This window comes from Meles meles, chromosome 1 (assembly GCF_922984935.1).
Source record: "Meles meles chromosome 1, mMelMel3.1 paternal haplotype, whole genome shotgun sequence".
In the NCBI taxonomy this organism is placed as follows: domain Eukaryota; kingdom Metazoa; phylum Chordata; class Mammalia; order Carnivora; family Mustelidae; genus Meles; species Meles meles.
In genome coordinates this window covers 69,383,547-69,396,673 of record NC_060066.1, presented here as the reverse complement: position 1 = coordinate 69,396,673, position 13,127 = coordinate 69,383,547, and positions in this window count along the sequence as shown.

The window sequence follows — 13,127 nt, the reverse complement described above, 5'->3', positions numbered from 1 at the left end:
AGTAAACTTGACCCTTCCAGAAACTGCAAAGGATTTACCTATGTTTTCTTCTAGAAGCCCATCTCGTTTTTTTGTTTTTTGTTTTGTTTTGTTTTGTTTTTTTGGTGTGTGGTGTGAGGTAGGGGGAAGAGGTACATTTCTTTTTTCACACGGGCATCTAGTTCTTTTAACATTATTTGTTGCAAGGTTTTCCTTTTCCTTTTCAAATGTGTTGTGCCTTTGTTGAAAATCAATTATGCATATTTTTGCCCCTATTTCTGGCCTCTATATTTCATTCCACCAATCTATTTATCTAAATTTATACCACAACCACACTCCCTTGATTACTGTAGCATGATAATACCTCATAATGTAACCTGCTTTTAACACAAAACAATCATGAACATCTTCTCAGGACAAGAATTTTACTATGACACCTTCAGCTTTTATGAATGCATAGTATTCTATTCTGTGGATGAATTATAATTTATTAAACTAATTACCTATTGTTGGATTTTTTTAGTATTTATATTTTCAAGAATCACTTAAAATTTCTTCAGTGAACATTTTTAGTCTTGTTCTAAATTATTTCCTAAGAATAAATTCCTAGAAGTGGACTTCCTCAATTTAAGCATATGTTGATTTTTAGGGATTTTCATATGTCTCACCAAACTACCCTATAAGGCTGTGTCCATTTGCAGCTTCCACCAGTAAGGTAAAAGAGAGCCAATGTTATGCATTATCACTCAAATTAAAAAATTGCTGTGTAATTTTAATTAATAGACAATACTAGCATATCACTCATGTTTTATTTTTTAAGAAATTATATTTATTTATTTGACAGAGAGAGAGAGAGATCACAAGTAGACAGAGAGGGAAGCAGAGAGAGAGGGGGAAGCAGGCTCCCCACTGAGCAGAGAATCCTATGCAGGGCTTCATCCCAGGACCCTGAGATCATGACCTGAGCTGAAGGCAGAGGCTTAATCTAATGAGCCACCCAGGTGCCCCATCACTGATGTTTTAATGTGTATTTGTGATTTATAATATTTATTTATTAGTAAAACTGAAAATACTTAATGCAGATTGACTATACAGGTGACATAAGAATAAAAATTTCTTCCTTTTTGAATTGCCTGTTCATGCCATTTGATCACCTTTTCTGTTGCCTTTACTTCCTTCATAGTGCACTAATGGTCAAAGCTAATCATAGTTTAAATGTAGAAGTCCTTCCAGGACAATTACAGTATAATTAAATATATCACTTTTTCTAGAAATGGTATAAATGAAATGAAATCGCAGAAGAGGCCCATTAAATGTTAAAATAATTTTATTCATTATAATTATATTATGACCTTGTCCCAACTGCAAGTTCATTTTCTTTATCTTTTGCTTAAAATTAAGACTCTGCTACTTCAGGGCTTTGGCACCACACTTAATGTGTCCAGATGGCTTCTGACTTCCTATATTGCCCTTGGTTTGACCTAAAAGCTTGTCATTTCTGTACTCTTGGCCTGTTCTTCTTACATGTGAATTTGCCACTCCCTAGTATTTCCTTTCAAATTCCCCCTAAAAATTATTTTTCACCTACCCAAGTTTTTGACCAATATTGCCTTACTATCAACTTCTTGTTATTGAAAAATATCGTGGAGAAAGAAATATTTTAAAAAGAAAAACCTAAAGAACATCAAAAGGGAGAATTTTTGCATCACTAATTCAACTCTTGTGCATGCCTCTCTTCATTACTTGAATGTCATTGTTTAGAATGGGAAATTTCCCTCTGATCTTAGTACCAGGAATAGTTATGCCTTTGAGCAGTTGGTTTGTTTTTATGTATGGACTCCATGAATCATTGAACTCATCATGGTCTTCTATCTGAATTGGCTGCTAGAAATCTCATAGTCAGATTTGCAGTCCATCTGTAGCAGGTGGATTGCATCTCAAGACACACTTTCTATTTATTGATTCCACTCTTATTTTTTATCATCTCATTTTTTCCGTTCGTCTCTTATTTTTCCTACTACTTGTTGTCCATTTACCCTAGCATTTTTTACTTAAAAAAATAAAGTCTCATAGTATATATTTTGAACACTGATCTAAAACTCTTCCTTTAGAATAGGATGGATTATCTATAAATAAACAGATAATCTCCTATTTACTAAGAGAGAGAAAAAAAGAAAATTTGTCTAGTCTAATGTCATAATTCATATCTCACCTTTCATGGGCTAAAAGCTTTTAAAAGCAGTACCTCTTGCACCCCAGTCTTATCTCTATTTGCAAATAGAGAGGTGAATATCAGGAAGTTAAGCGAACCACCCATGATCACAGACAGAGTCATTAATAAGTGTCCATAATGAGCCTTTGCTTCCTCACCTAGCACATTGTTTACGGGTCCTAGAGTCCGCTTGCTCTTGGGTCATAGCTATTTGGAGTATTAATTGCTTGGAAAAAATTCAGAGAACACCAGTCCGTAGCTTTTAAATTTGAGAGTTTTAGATCTATGGGGAACTGGCCAAAGGTTATTACAAAGTTAATTGTTTGGGCATTTTCTCTCATTTTGTTTTGTTTGGGAGGGGAAGATTTGTTTGTTTGGGGGGTTTCTCTGGAACAGCTATGGTGGAACAAAAAATCATTGTTTCGACTTTCCCAAAATCTATAACTCAGAATTAGGAAAATTACTTTAATTTTGTTGGTCCTCACTGCTCAAAGAAAAGTACAATGTAGGGATATTCCAAATGAAAATTCTATAATATTAATGAAAGCATTAACCTGGTGTGTTAAAACAGAGAGAGATGGTTAGGACATTCCAAGTTAGGCTAAAGATTATTTTAGTTAGTTGTCAGGGGAGACAGAAGGGCATACTGGAAGGTTAGGATTCGAGAAAGGAGTAGGACTTGAATTATTTTAGTCAGGTGGGAGTCTTCTAGGAGACAGGGAACATACAGAAGCAGAGATAAAGAAGGTATTTCAGAGACAAAGTAAGGACATCATTTGGCCAAAGTGGAAGGACCATACTGTTAATTGTGAGTATAAAATGTATTTCTTACCTTTATAGGGCAAAACTGAAAGCCAAGGGAAACTTTTAGTTTTACTCTAGGAGTGATTGGACGTCACCATAGGATCCTAATAAGACAACAATGGCCTGACCTTTTCGTTGTTCAAAAACACAGCTGAGAGTAGAATGGGAGATCACATGGAGAAGGGCTGTGTTCATTAAGATTGGTTCACAGTGATCCTGGGAATGGAAAAGAAGTTTTCAATTTAAGACTCATTGTCCAAAAGAAATCGAGAGGACTTAACAATTGCTTAGATAAGAAGAAAGTGGAAGGAAGAGAACTGTAAGGCCTTAAAGGCTGGCAACGAGAGAGTTTTGAGATATTCAGAAAACATTTGAAGACATGGCCTGGGCACTTAAGTCATTCGATTTGGCATCTCAACTACTGAGTTTCCACGTTTTAATCCTATGCTAGATTGTATAGAAGGCAAAGACAAAGGGAAAGACATGGCAAGGCAAGGCTTAAGTACAAAGAGATGTGCAAGAAAGAGTGAGGAGCACAGATATAAATCAGGAGCAAAGTGAAGTAGGAAGAAGTCTTAAATAGAAGAAATCTCTGGGTAGCAAAGGAAACAGCCAACAGAATGAACAGGCATTCTACAGAAAGGGAGAAAATATTTGTAAGCCACATATTTGATAAGAGATTAATACCCAGAATATATAAAGAACTCCTATGACTCAATAATAACAAAAACACAAATAAATCTATTTAAAAATGGGCAAAAGACTTGAATAGATATTTCTTCAAAGAAGACATACCAATGACCAATAAGCATATCAGAAGATGCTCAACATCACTAACCACCAGGAAAATGTAAATTGGAACCACAATAAGATATCACCTTGTGCTAATTAGGATGGCCACTGTTTTTTTTTAATATTTTATTTATTTATATGAGAGAGAGACAGCACTAGCAGGGGGAGAGACAGAAGGGGAGGAAGAAGGATAAGCAGACACCCAGCTGAGTGGGGAGCCTAACAGGGTTTTTTTCCTCAGGATGCTGAGAGCCTGACCTGAGCTAAAGTCAGATGCTTAACTGACTGAACCACCAAGCCACCCCAGGATGACCACTATTAAACAAACAAACAAATGAACAAACAAACAAACAAAATAACAAGTATTTGGTGAGGATGTGGGGAAATTGGAACCCCTGTGCATTGTTGGTGGGAATATAAAGTAATGCAGCTGCATGGAAAACAGTATGGACATGCCTTGAAAATACCATATGATCTAGCAAACACACTTCTGGGTATATAGCCAAAAGAATTGAAAATAGGACCTCAAAGAGATATTTACACACCCACGTTCATTACAGAATTATCCACAATGGCCAGGAGATGGAAGCAACTTAAATGTTCATTGGCAGATGAATGGATAAAGAAAACGCGGTGCATATGTACAATGGAAAACTAGTTAGCCTTAAAAAAGAAAGAAATCCTTTCACATGCTACAACATGGCTGAAACTTCAGGATATTATGCTAAGTGAAGTAAGCCAGTTACAAAAAGACAAATACTGTGTGATCCCACCTCTATGAGGTACCTAAAGCAGTCAAACTCATAGAAACAGAAAGTACAATAGTGGTTACGAGAAGCTGGGGAAAGGGGTAAAGGGAAGTCATTGTTCAATGAATATAGTGTCAGTTTTGCAAGAAGAAAAAGTACTAAAGATCTGTTACACAAGAAGGTACATATAGTTAATATTACCAAACCATGCTCTTAAAAATTGGTAAAATGATAAATTTATGTTATGTGTGTTTTTTTTTAATCACAATAAAAAGAAGAAGAAGAATGGAAGAAATCTCTGAGGATGTGAGCACTGAAAAAGAAATATTTAGGGCCCAGAACTAAACCTTGAAGGAAGCAATAACTTGAAAGTCTTCTTGAAGAAGACAGAAGAGCAGGGAGAGGTTAAATAAAGGTATAACATCTCAGAAACTGAGAGAAGGGATGTGTTATAAGAACCAAATGCTGCACACAAATGAACAGGACATCAAGGAAACAGAAGAATCATTACAGCTCTGAGATGAAGCACTTTGAATATTCATTAATTGATTCAATTCGTAGGTATTTCTTAAGCTCTAACTACACACCAGGCATTGTTCTAAAGTTTTTCTTTTACCTGTGTTTGCAAACACCCAATAAATATTTGCCAGCTAGGGGTAAGTACTATGAAGGAAAATAAACAATTGAAGAGGCTGGGGTGGGGGTATTTTGCCATTTTGGTTTTTTAAAATAGAGTGACAAAGAAGTCATCTGAGCAGAGACATGAAGGAAGTCCTGTGACTCTATGGGAGAACAGCATGGGACAGAGGGAAAAGAAAATGCTAAGGTCTGAAATGGGAGGGCACTTAACTTTGAAGAGCGGGAAGGGGGCCACTGGGCTTGCAACACAATTGAGAAAAGACAGAGATAAGCTCTGAGAGGTGGCCAGGTTGGCTGTGGCACTGAGGATCAAGAAGGGAGACATATGAAGTTTACAATAATTCAAAGAGCTTGCTAATCAAAGGAGAGAGGGATGAAAGGAACTGGCATTGACTATCTCATTGGCGTCACAGGAAGTTCTTATGGTTTGTTTTAAAAAATGATATATAAACATTTGGGGGAAGGAGAAGAGGAAGACATAGAGGGAGTTATGAAATGGGAATTTTTTAAAAATTAGATTGTTTTTTTTCACTATAGGTCTTTAATTTTTAATTATAATTTTTTTTCAGCGTAACAGTATTTAATGTTTTTGCACAACACCCAGTGCTCCATGCAGTACGTGCCCTCCCTATTACCCACCACCTGGTTCCCCAACCTCCCACCCCCCGTCCCTTTAAAACCCTCAGGTTCTTTTTCAGAGTCCATAGTCTCTCATAGTTCACCGCCCCTTCCAATTTATCTCAACTTCCTTCTCCTCTCCATCTCCAATATCCTTCCTCCATGTCATTTGTTATGCTCCACAAATAAGTGAAACCATATGATACTTGACTCTCTCTGCTTGACTTATTTCACTCAGCATAATCTCTTCCAGTCCCGTCCATGTTGCTACAAAAGTTGGGTATTCATCCTTTCTGATGGAGGCATAATACTCCATCGTGTATATGGACCACATCTTCCTTATCCATTCATCCATTGAAGGGCATCTTGGATCTTTCCACAGTTTGGCGACCGTGGCCATTGCTGCTATAAACATTGGGGTACAGATGGCCCTTCTTTTCACTACATCTGTATCTTTGGGGTGAATACGCAGTAGTACAATTGCAGGGTCATAGGGAAGCTCTATTCTTAATTTCTTTTTTTTTTTAATTTGTTTATTTACAGCATAACAGTGTTCATTGTTTTGGCATCACACCCAGTGCTCCATGCAGTACGTGCCCTCCCTATTACCCACCACCTGGTTCCTCAACCTCCCACCCCCCCCCCACCCCCCTGCCGCCCCTTCATAACCCTCTGGTTGTTTTTCAGAGTCCATAGTCTCTCATGGTTCATCTCCCCTTCCAGTTTCCCTCAACTCCCTCTCCTCTCCATCTCCCCATGTCCTCCATGTTATTTGTTATGCTCCACAAATAAGTGAGACCATATGATACTTGACTCTCTCTGCTTGACTTATTTTGCTCAGCATAATTTCTTCCAGTCCCGTCCATGTTGCTACAAAAGTTGGGTATTCGTCCTTTCTGATGGAGGCATAATTCTCCATTGTGTATATGGACCACATCTTCCTTATCCATTCGTCCGTTGAAGGGCATCTTGGTTCTTTCCACAGTTTGGCGACCGTAGCCATTGCTACAATAAACATTGGGGTACAGATGGCCCTTCTTTTCACTACATCTGTATCTTTGGGGTAAATACCCAGCAGTGCAATTGCAGGGTCATAGGGAAGCTCTATTTTTAATTTCTTCAGGAATCTCCACACTGTTCTCCAAAGTGGCTGTACTAACTTGCATTCCCACCAACAGTGTAAGAGGGTTCCCCTTTCTCCACATCCTCTCCAGCACAAGTTGTTTCCTGTCTTGCTAATTTTGGCCATTCTAACTGGTGTTAGGTGGTATCTCAATGTTGTTTTAATTTGAATCTCCCTGATGGCTAGTGATGATGAACATTTTTTCATGTGTCTGATAGCCATTTGTATGTCCTCGTTGGAGAAGTGTCTGTTCATATCTTCTGCCCATTTTTTGATATGATTATCTGTTTTGTGTGTTGAGTTTGAGAAGTTCTTTATAGATCCTGGATATCAACCTTTTGTCTGTACTGTCATTTGCAAATATCTTCTCCCATTCCGTGGGTTGCCTCTTTGTTTTGTTGACTGTTTCCTTTGCTGTGCAGAAGCTTTTGATCTTGATGAAGTCCCAAAAGTTCATTTTTGCTTTAGTTTCCTTGGCCTTTGGAGACATATCTTGAAAGAAGTTGCTGTGGCTGATATCGAAGAGGTTACTGCCTATGTTCTCCTCTAGCATTCTGATAGATTCCTGTCTCACGTTGAGGTCTTTTATCCATTTCGAGTTTATCTTTGTGTACGGTGTAAGAGAATGGTCGAGTTTCATTCTTCTACATATCGCTGTCCAGTTTTCCCAGCACCATTTATTGAAGAGACTGTCTTTTTTCCATTGAATATTTTTTCCTGTTTTGTCGAAGATTATTTCACCATAGAGTTGAGGGTCCATATCTGGGCTCTCCACTCTGTTCCACTGGTCTATGGGTCTGTTTTTATGCCAGTACCATGCTGTCTTGGTGATCACAGCTTTGTAGTAAAGCTTGAAATTGGGTAACGTGATGCCGCCAGTTTTGTTTTTGTTTTTCAACATTTCCTTAGCAATTCGGGGTCTCTTCTGACTCCATACAAATTTTAGGATTATTTGCTCCAGCTCTTTGAAAAATATCGGTGGAATTTTGATCGGAATGGCATTAAAAGTATAGATTGCTCTAGGCAGTATAGACATTTTAACAATGTTTATTCTTCCAATCCAAGAGCATGGAACAGTCTTCCATCTTTTTGTGTCTTCTTCAATTTCTTTCATGAGTGTTCTGTAGTTCCTCGAGTACAAGTCCTTTACTTCTTTGGTTAGGTTTATGCCCAGGTATCTTATGGTTCTTGGTGCTATAGTAAATGGAATCGATTCTCTAATTTCCCTTTCTGTATTTTCATTGTTGGTGTATAAGAAAGCCACTGGTTTCTGTACATTGACTTTGTATCCTACCACATTACTGAATTGCTGTATGAGTTCTAGTAGTTTGGCGGTGGAGTCTTTGGGGTTTTCCATATAAAGAATCATGTCATCTGCGAAGAGAGAGAGTTTGACTTCTTCCTTGCCAATTTGGATACCTTTTATTTCTCTTTGTTGTCTGATTGCCGTTGCTAGAACTTCTAATACTATGTTGAACAAGAGTGGTGAGAGTGGGCATCCTTGTCGTGTTCCTGATCTCAACGGGAAGGCTGCGAGCTTTTTCCCATTGAGGATGATATTTGCTGTGGGTCTTTCATAGATAGATTTTATGAAGTTCAGGAATGTTCCCTCTATCCCTATACTTTGAAGCGTTTTCATCAGGAACGGATGCTGGATTTTGTCAAATGCTTTTTCTGCATCAATTGAGAGGACCATGTGGTTCTTCTCTCTTCTCTTATTGATGTGTTCTATCACACTGATTGATTTGCGAATGTTGAACCAACCTTGCAACCCAGGGATGAATCCCACCTGGTCATGGTGGATAATCTTTTGAATGTGCTGCTGGATCCTGTTTGCTAGGATCGTGTTGAGAATCTTTGCATCCATATTCATCAGTGATATTGGTCTGAAATTCTCCTTTTTGGTAGGGTCTTTGCCTGGTTTGGGGATCAGGGTAATGCTGGCTTCATAAAAAGAGTCTGGAAGTTTTCCTTCTGCTTCAATTGTTTGGAACAGCTTCATGAGAATTGGTGTTATTTCTTCTTTGAAAGTTTGGTAGAATTCCCCAGGGAATCCGTCAGGTCCTGGGCTCTTGTTTTTTGGGAGGTTTTTGATCACTGCTTCAATCTCATTACGAGATATCGGTCTATTCAGGTTGTCAATTTCTTCCTGGTTCGATTTTGGGAGTTTGTAGTTTTCCAGGAATGCATCCATTTCATCTAGGTTGCTTAGCTTATTGGCATATAACTGTTGGTAATAATTTCTGATGATTGTTTCTATTTCCTTGGTGTTCGTTGTGATCTCTCCCTTTTCATTCATAATTTTATTAATGTGGGCTTTCTCTCTTTTCTTTTGGATTAGTGTGGCCAATGGTTTATCGATTTTATTGATTCTTTCAAAAAACCAGCTTCTAGTTTCATTGATACGTTCTACTGTATCTCTCGTTTCTACCTCATTGATCTCTGCTCTAATCTTGATTATTTCCCTTCTTGCATGTGGAGTTGGTTTGATTTGTTGTTGATTCTCCAGTTCTTTAAGGTGTAGAGACAGCTGGTGTATTCTGGATTTTTCAGTGTTTTTGAGGGAGGCTTGGATGGCTATGTATTTCCCCCTTAGAACCACCTTTGCTGTATCCCATAGGTTTTGGACCGAGGTGTCTTCATTCTCATTGGTTTCCATGAATTGTTTAAGTTCGTCTTTGATCTCCTGGTTGATCCAAGCATTCTTAAGCAAGGTGGTCTTTAGCTTCCAGGTGTTTGAGTTCCTTCTGAACTTTTCCTTGTGATTGAGCTCCAGTTTCAAAGCATTGTGATCGGAGAATATGCAGGGAATAATGTCAGTCTTTTGGTATCGGTTGAGTCCTGCTTTGTGACCCAGTATGTGGTCTATTCTGGAGAAGGTTCCATGTGCACTTGAGAAGAATGAGTATTCTGTTGTTTTAGGGTGGAATGTTCTGTATATGTCTATGAGGTCCATCTGGTCCAATGTTTCATTCAATGCTCTTATTTCTTTATTAATTTTCTGCTTCGATGATCTGTCTATTTCTGAGAGAGGCGTATTAAGATCTCCTACTATTATTGTATTCGTATCAATATGACTCTTTATCTTGATTAATAGTTTTCTTATGTAATTGGGTGCTCCCATATTGGGGGCATAGATATTCACAATTGTTAGATCGTCTTGTCGGATAGTCCCTTTAAGAATGATGTAGTGTCCTTCTGTATCTCTGACTACAGTCTTTAGTTTAAAATCTAATTTATCTGATATGAGAATCGCTACTCCGGCCTTCTTTTGAGGCCCATTGGCATGAAAGATGCTTCTCCATCCCTTCACTTTCAGTCTGGGTGTATCCTTAGGTTCAAAATGGGTCTCTTGTAGACAACATATGGATGGGTCCTGTCGTTTTATCCAATCTGCAACCCTGTGTTGTTTTATGGGCACATTTAGCCCATTCACATTGAGAGTGATTATTGAGAGATAGGTTTTTATTGACATCGTGTTGCCTTGAAGTCTTTCTGTCTATAGATTGTTTCTATATTTCTGTTCAATGATATTCTTAGGATTTTTTCTCTCTTATAGGACCCCCCTTAATATTTTCTGCAGTGTCAGCTTGGTGGTTGCATAGTCTTTTAAGCCTTGCCGGTCTTGGAAACTCTTTATCTCTCCATCCATTTTAAATGTCAGTCTTGCTGGATAGAGTATTCTTGGTTGCATGTTCTTCTCATTTAGTACTCTGAATATATTTTGCCAGCCCTTCCTGGCTTTCCAGGTCTCTGTGGAAAGGTCTGACGTTATTCTAATGGGCTTTCCTCTGTATGTAAGAAGCTTCTTTGTCCTAGCTGCTTTTAAGAGGGTCTCTCTTGAAACAAAATTCCCCATTCTAACGATAAGGTGCCGTGAGGACTTTCGAGAATCTAAAATCTTGGGAGGAAATCTTTCTGCCTCTAGTACATGAACGTTGTTTCCATTCGTGAGATTGGGAAAATTTTCATAGACAACTTCTTCCACTATATCTTCTAGACTTCTTTCTTTTTCTTCCTCTTCAGGGATTCCAATAATTCTGACGTTGGAACGTTTCATGGCATCGTTTATTTCCCTGATTCTGTTTTCGTGGCTTCTGAGCTGTTTGTTCCAGGCTTCCTCCTGATCCTTTCTCTCTATCTGTTTGTCCTCCAGATCACTAATTCTATCTTCTGTCTCAGTTACCCTAGCTTTTAGAGAATTTAGATTGGATTGGAACTCATTGAGAGCATTTTGAACATCATCCCTGGTGGCTTTCAGTTCTGCCCTAACATTGTGAACATCATCCCTGGTGGCTTTCAGTTCTGCCCTAATCAATTCTGTTTGGTCATCCATGGCTTTCTCCAACCTAGCTATTGCCTGGATAATTGTTAGTCTGAATTCCTTTTCTGACATATTGTCTATGTCGATAGCCATTAGCTCTGTTGCAGAAGGCCCATCCTCTGTATTTTTCTTCTGTTGGGTATTCCTCCTCCTAGTCATTTTGGTAAGAGATGACTAAACAGATGCAGCTGGACTTATCGATTGTGGTGCAGTCAATGTGCACCCTGGAACGCTTCTGTGCAATCAGGATTCCCCACCCAAATGAGAGAAAAATGAAGAGAAAAAAAAAAAATAGAGAAGGAGAAAGAAAAAAAAGGGGAAAGAAAAAAGGAAAAAAAAAAGAGAGAGAGAGATAGGAAAAAAAGGGAAGATAAAAGAGAAGGCTCAGCCCAAATGGGCCACAAGGTAAGATTTGTGGAGTATACAAACAAAACAGACAGACAAAAAGAGTGATAAAAGTATATGACAAGAGAAAAAAATATGTATATATAAGCAAAAAAAAGGGGAAGAACCTCATCAGAAAGAACCCCAAGTATAAGATTTATATATTATCAGGACAAACACAAATTCACAGAAACACTGACAGAAGGAAAAATTGGGAGAATGGTTATAGATTCTCAGTGTGGGTGAGGAAGGTTATTTTGATTCTTCCTGAAGGTATCTTGATGTTTTTGTTAAGGGACTCAACTTTCCTAAGTTACAGGGGGATTAGAAACTGGTTTGCCTATAGGGGTAGCATTGATTGGGGAAAGGGGATTACCTGAAGCTTAAGTCTATATGTATAGTAGAAAATAAAAATTAAAAAAGAATAAACTAGACTAAACTAAGTTAAAATAAAAAAAAGAATTAAAGAAATAGAAAAGCAAAAGAAAAACACGGGTGTATGTATCAAAAAGTTCAGGTTAGAAGGTTATTAAAGAATTTGATGTACTGGACATCTCATTGTGATGGTAAAGAGGTTAAAAAATTATCTGTATGTATAAAAAGAACCAGAATATTGGTAAGGAGTTAAAAATAAAAGTTGTATTTATGAAGTAGTGGTGGTTGTTTTCTTGTAGTCTTTTTTTTTTTTTCTTCCTTCCTGGTTGGTTTTCTGGGGGAGGGGCCTGCCACGTGGGTTTTCAGACAATGATGTTCCCTGAGTTAGGTCCTCTGGCTCCCCTCAAGGAGGTGGGCTCTGAGGGAACTGTTTTTTTCAGCCTTTTGTTCTCTGGGGGTTTTTATGTTCTTTCATCTGCTTTCTCTCGCCTTGACAGCTTTTGATGGTTTTTGGAGGTTTAGAGGAGAGCAAACTGCACCCCGACCTCCCTCTCAGAGAGTAGCCTCAGAATGTTTTGCAAAAGCTGCTGGCAGAGTCGGTTCTGAGTCATGGTCCCTGGGGATGCAGGAGCTCCTCGTTGTACCGAAAACCAGGGCAGCGGTGGCTGTCTAGGCAGCTCCAGACCGCCAGAGAGGTTCTGAGCAGAGATCGCACACTGAGATTTTCCCGCTGTCCCGGGCTGGGAATGTCTGGTTTTTCCGGATGCCAGAGCTCCAGGCTAGCGCCAGGAGCACCTATCTCAAGGGAGGATGTGGGACACGCGTGTTTCAGGATTGCCATCTGGCCAGGCTCCCAGCCCCTCATGGGAGCCAGACCCCACTCGTTCTGTTCTTGGGCGCGCTGGCATTCAGGCGCACTGGGGGCTCAGGGAAGGAGACCTGATTTCTCAGCCTCACTCTCTCTGGCTCAGCGCCAGGGGAGGCTGTCCTGGGTCCGGGGACTTAGGTCCCTGACCCTAACCGCCCAGGTTCCCATTATTACCCCCCGTGATCCTTTGCTCTTTGTTTTTTGAGTGCTTTCAACCAGACTCCAAGTTAATGCTGGTCCCCAGATGCAGAGCACTCTCG